This window comes from Odocoileus virginianus, chromosome 21 (genome assembly GCF_023699985.2).
Source record: "Odocoileus virginianus isolate 20LAN1187 ecotype Illinois chromosome 21, Ovbor_1.2, whole genome shotgun sequence".
In the NCBI taxonomy this organism is placed as follows: Eukaryota; Metazoa; Chordata; class Mammalia; order Artiodactyla; family Cervidae; genus Odocoileus; species Odocoileus virginianus.
In genome coordinates this window covers 48,672,287-48,681,122 of record NC_069694.1, presented here as the reverse complement: position 1 = coordinate 48,681,122, position 8,836 = coordinate 48,672,287, and the positions used below count along the sequence as shown (strand labels likewise).

The following is an 8,836-nucleotide window of genomic DNA, read 5'->3' as shown; positions in this document are numbered from 1 at the left end:
TGTAACTGTTGTCAACAGTGTGCACGTTGAGAATGGGTATTCCATGGATAACACCTGGTTTAACATGTAATATCTATGGGACATCCATTTCTACTACAGCCATGTAAGTGCTTTAAATCTTAACGTACCCACAACTACACCTGTGACTGGAGCCAACTACATCTTTATCCCCCACCAGGACAAGCCAATGTATAGGCAGCTTTCTTTGCTCAGACATGGAGGCAGTTTTAATACTGGCCCTTGTGAAGCCAAAATGTACCAAAAGTACTATGCCAAACTTTTATTTGTTGTTCAGTCACTCAGTTGAATCCGACTCTTTGTGACTGCATGACCACAGCACGCCAGGCTTCCCTGTCCTTCACCATCTCCTGAACCTTGCTCAAACTCATGTCCATCGAGTCAGTGATGCCAACCAACCATCTCATCCTCTGTCATCCCCTCTCCTCCTGCCTTCAATCTTTCCCAGCATCAGGGTCTTTTCTAATGAGTTGGTTTTTCACATCAGGTGGCCTAAGTATTGGAGCTTCAGTTTCAACATCAGTCCTTCCCATGAATAGTCAGGATTGATTTCCTTTAGGATGGACTGTTTTGAGCTCCTTGCAGTCCAAGAGACTTCAAGGAGAGTCTTGAAGAGTCTTCTCAAACACCACAGTTTAAAAGCATCAATTCTTCAGCGCCCAGCCTTCTTTATGGCCCAACTTTCACATCCATACATGACTACTCAGAAACAGAAGCCAAACTTTTATAACTTGTATAAAATTTCCATGTCCCCATATTGGCCACCTCAAGATGAAAACAGATAACTCTCTATATGTTAACTGGCTCTGCGCTGGGCTTAGTCACTCAGTCATGTCCAACTCTTTGTGACCTCATGGAGCCTTCCAGTCTACTCTGTCTGTGGGGATTCTCCAGGCAAGAATACTGGAGTGGGTTGCCAAGCCCTCCTCCAGGGGAACTTCCCAACCCAGGCATCAAACACAGGTCTCCTGCATTTGCTGGTGGATTCTTTCCCATCTGAGCTACCAGGGAAGCCCATGAATACTGGAGTGGGTAGCCTATCCCTTTCCAGGGGATCTTCCTGACCCAGGAATTGAACTGGGGTATCCCACATTGCAGAAAGATTCTTAACCAGCTGAGCTACTAGGGAAGCCCATTAACTGGCTCTACTCCTCCAATATTAAACATAAAAAACACATGGAACATATAGAAATTCAAACAGAAGTAACATTAACCTGTGAGAAATCATAAACAAGTATCAGTAGATAGCATAGATGACAAATGGTCTATGGTGTGAGTTTTACAATGAGGCAGACAGAAGTTGGAAGGCTGGGCAATTTTCTTCTTCATTTGCCTCAGCTTCATCTCTTTGGGTCTCCAGTGTCCACAAGGTCAAATTGTCTCTCAGTAACTGTATTATTAACGTGCTGTCTTTGTGTGACCCTTCACTTAATGTATCAAGTTCAGCAATGGTTCCATCAAATGCTGTTTTTGCATTAGAGCCAATTTTCTCAGGGGACTTCAGAATTTCATAATAGAACACAAAAGTTAAGGGCCAGATCCAATCTGATAGGATGTGTTGGTTGTGTTTACTTTTTGTGATTTCAAAAGCATCTTGGTATGCTTGCCATGACTGATCCACAATCCCTCTCTTATTATCACCAGCAACAACCTTAGCCAAGGAATGGTAGTAGTCTCCTTTTATTTTCAAATAGAAGAGTTTGCTCTCTGCTTGTGAAGCACTGGGGATCAAGAACTTTCCCAAAAGAAGCAATGTATCATTGCAGATATCTCTCAGCCTCATCTCCATTTTCCCTCTGTATTCTTGAACCATCTGCTGTTTTCTTTCAGCACCTTCATCTTTTGATCAATACTTGAGACAAGCCTCCAGGATGACCTACAGGCTCCTCCAACATTTTTGTAAGCAAGTAAGAGAAGACTCGTCTCCTCAATGGATAATTCAGCTCCTTGCTCAGTTACAGACTTCACACCGCTGCCACATTATCATCTCGCTCAGCCTGCTCAGCCAGTTTGGCCCTCTGCACCAGTGTATTTTTTATCTATGTTCTATGTCTGGAGTAGGTAATGCAGACTGATGGGACTCAGCAAGAGTACTGGAGTGGGTTGCCATTGCCTTCTCTGTATAGTGGGTTAATGTTCCTCAAAACCTCTCGGTTTCATCTTTATATAGTTATATACTTTGATTGGGAGCCCAAAGAAATAAATTGCCTATAAGTGACAGTCCTTGGGTGGGTGATACCCCAACATTTCTAAAATTAGTTTGAATATTTTTCTCTGAACTTTTAAGACAATGTGATCTAAAACTTGTATTTATTTTAGACTGAAAATACAATCAGATAATTTCTCTGATTTCCGTGGTCAGGAAAAAACCATGAGCACACTTTTCTTTTTATATAGGCTATTTCTCCTATTGGGAGAGAAATAAAAAGAGCAAACTGTATGTATTCTGTACTTTCCCTATTAGTTTTCCTTTTATTATGCTTCTAAAATAAAGTAGGAGAAATATGTGAGATGTGTTTTTACACATATTGATTGTACTAATGGACTTCCTAGGTGGCTCAGGGGGTAAAGAATCTACCTGCAATGCAAGAGACACAGGAGGTGCAGGTTCAATCCCGGGTCAGGAAGATTCCCTGGGGGAGGGCGTGGCAAACCACTCCAGGATTCTTGCCTGGAGAATCCTATGGACAGAGGAGCCTGGCAGACTACAGTTCACAGGGTCACAAAGAGTTGAACACAACTGAAGCAACTAAGGACACACACATTGTCCTAATAGAAAATATAATAGGAGTTATTCAGTGCTCAAAGTAAAAACATGAACTATAATTTAAGCAATGTTGCTTAAATAGCTTATATGTTGACACCTCTCTTTCTAAAATTAAAAAAATAAATAAATTTTAACAGCATGAAAATTACATAATTTTCCCTCACTCAAATTTGAAAATAATATATAAAATAATATAAAATTTAAAAACCCATAAAACATAGGATTTATAGCATTACACCTAAAATTCAGGATCCTATCAAATTTGTGCTATTAAAAATGCTCTTTATCTCATGCAAAGCTTTGGCAAAACTGTTTCAGAAAATGCAGAGTGACAGGACACATTTCCCCCTTTCACCAAATCACCTTACTTTTGTGAATTTCTGTCAAAACTTAATTATTCATTCAATGTGGAAATAAAGAGTGGCCACATTTGTTCAGTGGAGAAAAATTTTTTTTCTTTTTAATATTCAACTCATAAAGCTGTATCAATAGCTAACAGAGTTTAACAAATTGATTAGAACTAAGATATTTTAAATTGAAGTTGGAAGAACTCTAACTCGCATGTGTTATTGGGCCACAGAAGTTTGAGAAACTAACAACAGAAGTGAATTCTGTTTGATGGCAGTGATATTGAAACTTTTCTTACCCCTCAGATAACATGGTTAATGTGGGGTAACCTTACTAGAAGTATCTTATCACATATTTTGTAATTTCATGGGTCTTTCAAAGGATAATTTATTTCTTATATTGTAATAAATAATATTTATTTATTTATTAAGAAAAAATATAGCAGTGCTATTTAAAACTCTTCAAGAGATTTTCAATCCAAGAAGAAAAGTCACTTTATAAACTCTGAAGCTCATTAACCTTCATAAAATACTGGTGAGTTAGGTGGCAAATGTTACTCTTCTCAGTTCATAGATGACTGATCTGAAGCACCAAGAGGTTAACTGATTTTTCCAATTCACAAAGCAAGTCACGGCACAAAGTCAGGTCATGCAGAATTCTTGACTGTTGGTTCATATAGGGTTCTACTCTCTGGACAAATGCTTTATTAAAGAAGCTCTTATTGATGATCATTTTCTGGGTAATGCCATTTGGCATTTGTCCAAATATTTTGCTCATGAGACAATTATCACTCTCTAAAAAAACAAAACTGTCAGAATTATCCAAATACTATAATAGTTTGGATCATTACAGTTGAAAAATCAAAGGAAAAATTCCAGGCTGCTTTATCCTAGTGACACTATTAAAATATACTAATATTTTAAAAAATAATAGCTTATTTTCACCAATAAGTATCTTCTATAGGCAAGTGTTGAAATATAATATATCGGAGAAAATTAGACACATTTTTATTTATTGTTGCTAATGTAAAAGCAAAAGAATATCCAATTTTTAAAAAAAAAATGGAGGTCGTAAGAAAAATAGGGATTCTACTTGAACACATTTGATGTGATATTGTTAAAAGCTATGTGATTTAAAAAACGGTCTCCTTTTTATTATTTTCTACCATTGTATGCTTTTTAAAGGGCTTCCCCCGTGGCTCAGTGATAGAGTCCACCTGCAAACGCAGGAGACTCAGCTTCAGTCCCTGGGTTGGGAAGATCCCCTGGAGAAGGAAATGGCAACCCACTCCAGTAATCTTGCCTGGGAATCCCATGGACAGAGAGCCTGGTGGGCTATAGTCCATGGGGTCACAAAGGAGTCAGACACGACTTAGTGACTAAACAATGACAAATATATTTTAATTTTTAATTTAAAATATTAAAATAAATTATTGAGAACAACTTCTAGAACATGTAAAATAATTATTCAAAATAAAAATAAAATTGAAGTGTACATATTTAGCAGTGGACATCAATTTGATGTATTTTGACCAGTGATCTAGAGTGTTCTTTAATACCAAAACCAATTCAGATATATAGAGTGTTTCCCAAGTTGTAAAAGGGCTTCCCTAGCAGCTCAGATGGTAAAGAATTCACCTGCAATGAGGGAGACCTGAGTTCAATCCTTGGGTTTGGAAGATCCCCTAGAGAAGGAAATGTCAACCCACTCCAGTCTTCTTGCCTGGAGAATTCCATAGACGGAGGAGCCTGGTGGGCTACAGTCCATGGGGTCACAAAGAGTCGGACATGACTGAGTGACTAACACTTTCACTTCAAGTTGTAAAATGTTGAAACCAGTGAACCAGTGAAGTTGCTCAGTCGTGTCTGACTCTTTGCGACCCCATGGACTGTAGCCCACCAGGCTCCTCCGTTCATGGAATTTCCCAGTCAAGAAAACTAGAGTGCGTTGCCGTTTCCTTCTCCAGGAAGATCCTCCCGATCGAGGGATCGAACCCAGGTCTCCTGAATTGCAGGAAGATGCCTTACCATCTGAGCCACCAGGGAAGCCACCAGGGAAGCCACCAGGAAAATGTTGAAAGATGATCTCATATGTCAGCTTTTCTTTAGTGACGAAATAGAAAGAAGTGATTGTTCAATATTAAATAGTGTGATCATTTATTAATTGTATGTGAAACTACTTCCCTTTTCTTGCCTCAGTTTCCTCATCTATAAATATGGAAATATTAACATACTTCATAGTATGGTTGTGAAAAGTCAATAAAAGACTTAAAATAATATTTGACATAGAATAAGAAGTTGATGAATATTGTGTAACTATAATTAGTTCTCTTTCCAAAATAACCTCCTTCTTTCAGTCAGTTTTTACCTCAGAACCTCCTTATTTCTGTCAGATTTTACCTCAGAACCTCTTTCTTTCTGCCAGATTCTTTACCATCTGAGCGACCTGAGATGTACTAGAAGAACTTAAGTTTAGAATTTCTGGATGCTGCTTGATTAGAAAATTTTTCCAGAGATGAAATCAACACTGGAAAATAGATCTGAGAGATTGGGAAATGGAAAAAGCTGGAGAACTGAACATAGTTGAACTCATGGACTATCCATACATGAAAACAGTTCTATTCATGAGCTCTTATGATATATGGGGGAATATACTTCCTTTTTCACTTATGTCAATTTGGGATTCTATCTCCAATAATTAAAATTAAATAATTACCACATAAACAGAATTGAATTAAATTGAATTGAGATTGTTTTCATTGCCACAATTCAACAGTAAGCACATTTATCCATTGATTGAAGATATACCTAACAAAAATTAATTATAGAGTAGATTCTAGTTTAGGATGTTAGTAGCCCCTGATGGAAAATTTTCCAATTCCCAATGTAATGCTTAAGAAGCACCAAAATTAGTGATGTCTAAATGACACTGAAAATTAGCACAGAATATTATTCTATTGCCAGAACCTAGAAAGAGTTTCCACTAGCAGTAAAGTTGATAAAACAGAACTGAAAAATACCAATCATCATGCACTACAGAATTAAAAAAAAAATCCTCATTGTGTCAAAGTGAATGGAAATATTTCTCATTCACCATTTCCTCTTTCTGATAAATGGCCTCTAAATTAAGCTGAAAACTCTAAGAGAATTTTCTACTGCCTGGCACCCCTGTTTCTCTCTTCCCTTTTTCTTCAACCCCACAAATCCCCCATTAGTTTGTTCTCTGTGAGCAAATGTTTGCTAGGCAGAAGGTAAGATGGAATACTGGGGGTTTATTGTTAACCTGAGTTTCATCAGGATAGAAGAAACTCATTTCAGGATATCATAACTTCACAAGATACATGCCTACCAAGGTCAGATTTGGAACAGCAGTTGTGTGTTCTTGCATAGCCTCCAGCTTTAGATATAAAAATGTAAATCATGCACAGAGAATGAATCTGGTTAAGACTCCATATATGGAGTGATTCTAAGTGCATTTAGTTTAACATTTTCTGAGGATCAAACTCATTTCACTAGTCAGATTTCTCCTAGTTTTAGAATAAATAAAAAAGAATATACACCATTATAAAAATAAGATAAAAACAAGCCATGACCAATTGGAAGACTAAGAGGAGTAATAGACCTCAAAAAACTAAATGACACAGAGAAGGAATATTTTATAAAATTATTTGTCATTCTCAATATACAAAGATCTATGGTTCTTGGATGTGGGAAGAAAAAGCTAAAGAAAAAGCTGGAAGACTAAAATCAACCTGATGTTATAAAAAAAAGTTTACTGTAACTAAGTAGAATTACATAAAAACTAAAAATTTAACAGCAATATGAAGATAATATGGGAAGCACTAAGGAGTAGGATTTCTGCTTTTCCAATTTTTGGCTGACCTTCTTTCAATCTTTGACATTAGATTTTTCTGATACTTATTTTTTTAACACTGAGCTATTGAAAAATAGCTCATGGAAGGAAAAGTTAAAGCAGGAGTTTGACAGGTATGAGGAGAGAAAGATGACATCTCTAGTGTAGGTAAACCAAGATTTCTATGGGTTGAGACTTTAAGTTCAATCTTACTGGGTTATATGTTCCCCTTAAGAGTAAAGACCTCAAAAATAAGTAAGTGGGAATTGATTTGTTACTGTATCTGATTTGCTCTTGGGGGGAAATTGACACCACCAAATTCATAGAATCAAATACTGGAATGCTGATTGCCATAGGCTGAGGTGACAGGAAAATGGGGAGTTATTAATCAGAGGGCAGAAAGTTTCAGATAATTATGATCAATAAGCTCTAGAGATCTGCTATATCCATTGCAACTAAATCAACAACAATGGAATGTACACTTAGTTTGTTAAGAAGGTAGATCTTAAGTGTTCTTACTGGAATAAGATAATTAATTTTTTTCTTTTTAAGAGAAGGATGCTGAGGAAAAACAAAGTACCTGGAACAAGAGGGACTTAATATATAATTTAAGTTAATATTCTTTTGTTATAATTAAGCTTTATAGATCAAATAGGTAAAAATTCAAAATTAATAAATCTCAATCCCAAAGTTACCAGAAATGAGACGAGAGAAAAGTTTAAATGCACATTGTCATTAATGAGTTAAAACAAAATTAAGGAATCAAGGGAGGGGGTGGTAAATGTTATAGTAAGAGTTATGATGCTGTGCATTAAATTAGTCAAATGAGATTCTCAAAATATTCATTAGAAATTTGTTCTTAAAAGTGTTCAAAATTTTAGAATGTATGCCTAAAAACAGAATGGATAATGGTAAAATAAAATTTTAATAATGATATTCTTAGGCTTCCCTGATAGCTCAGATGGTAAAGAATCTGCCTGAAATGCAGGAGACCTGGGTTCAATCCCTGCGTCAGAAAGATCCCCTGGGGAAGGAAATGGCAACCCACTCCAGTGTTCTTGCCTGGAGAATTCCACGGACAGAGAAGCCCTGTGAGCTACAGTCCATGGGGTCGCAAAGAGTCAAACTTGACTGAGGTATTAACAGAGACAGACAGAACGATGTTCTTGTTCCTAATTCCTTCCAAAACCTAGAAAGTGAAGGAAGATGGTGACAAGATGTGAAAGGAGTAAAGATAAGTTAATATTGTCTCAAATTATATTCCTTCTTGGTTATGATGAATAGATAAATATGTTTCCAATGTTCTTTAAACATAAAGTATGCCAGAGGGCATGGGCTGAGCTCCATGTGCCCACACGGCAGCTTCCCACTGGCTGTTTTACACCTGGCCGTGTATATCCGTCAGTTCTACTCTCTCCGTTCGTCCCACACTCTCCTTTCCCCGCCGTGTCCAAAGTCTGTTCTCTTCCTCTGTGTCTCTGTTCCTGCCCTGCAAACTGGTTCACCAGTACCATTTTTCTAGATTCCATATATATGAGTTAATATAGTATGCAAAATTTGTTTTTCTCTTTCTGACTTACTTCACTCTGTATAACAGGCTGTAGGTTCATCCACCTCACTAGAACGGACTCAAATGTGTTTCTTTTTTATGGCTGAGTAATATTCCATTGTATATATGTACCACAGCTTCCTTATCTATTTATCTTTTGATGGGTGGGGTGGGGTGGGTGGCGGCAGGGAGGCTCAGGAGACAGGGGACATGTGTGCCCTTGTGGCTGATTCATGTTGTTTTGTATGGCAGAAGCCAACATAATATTCTAAAGCAATTGTCCTCCAATTAAAAATAACTTT

General features: G+C 37.2%; 1 pseudogene; it reads right to left on the bottom strand.

Annotated features, from left to right (window-relative positions):
* Positions 1-1,297: 1,297 nt before the first annotated feature.
* LOC110133773 (14-3-3 protein zeta/delta pseudogene) lies at positions 1,298-8,499 on the bottom strand (annotated as a pseudogene).
* Positions 8,500-8,836: the final 337 nt, after the last annotated feature.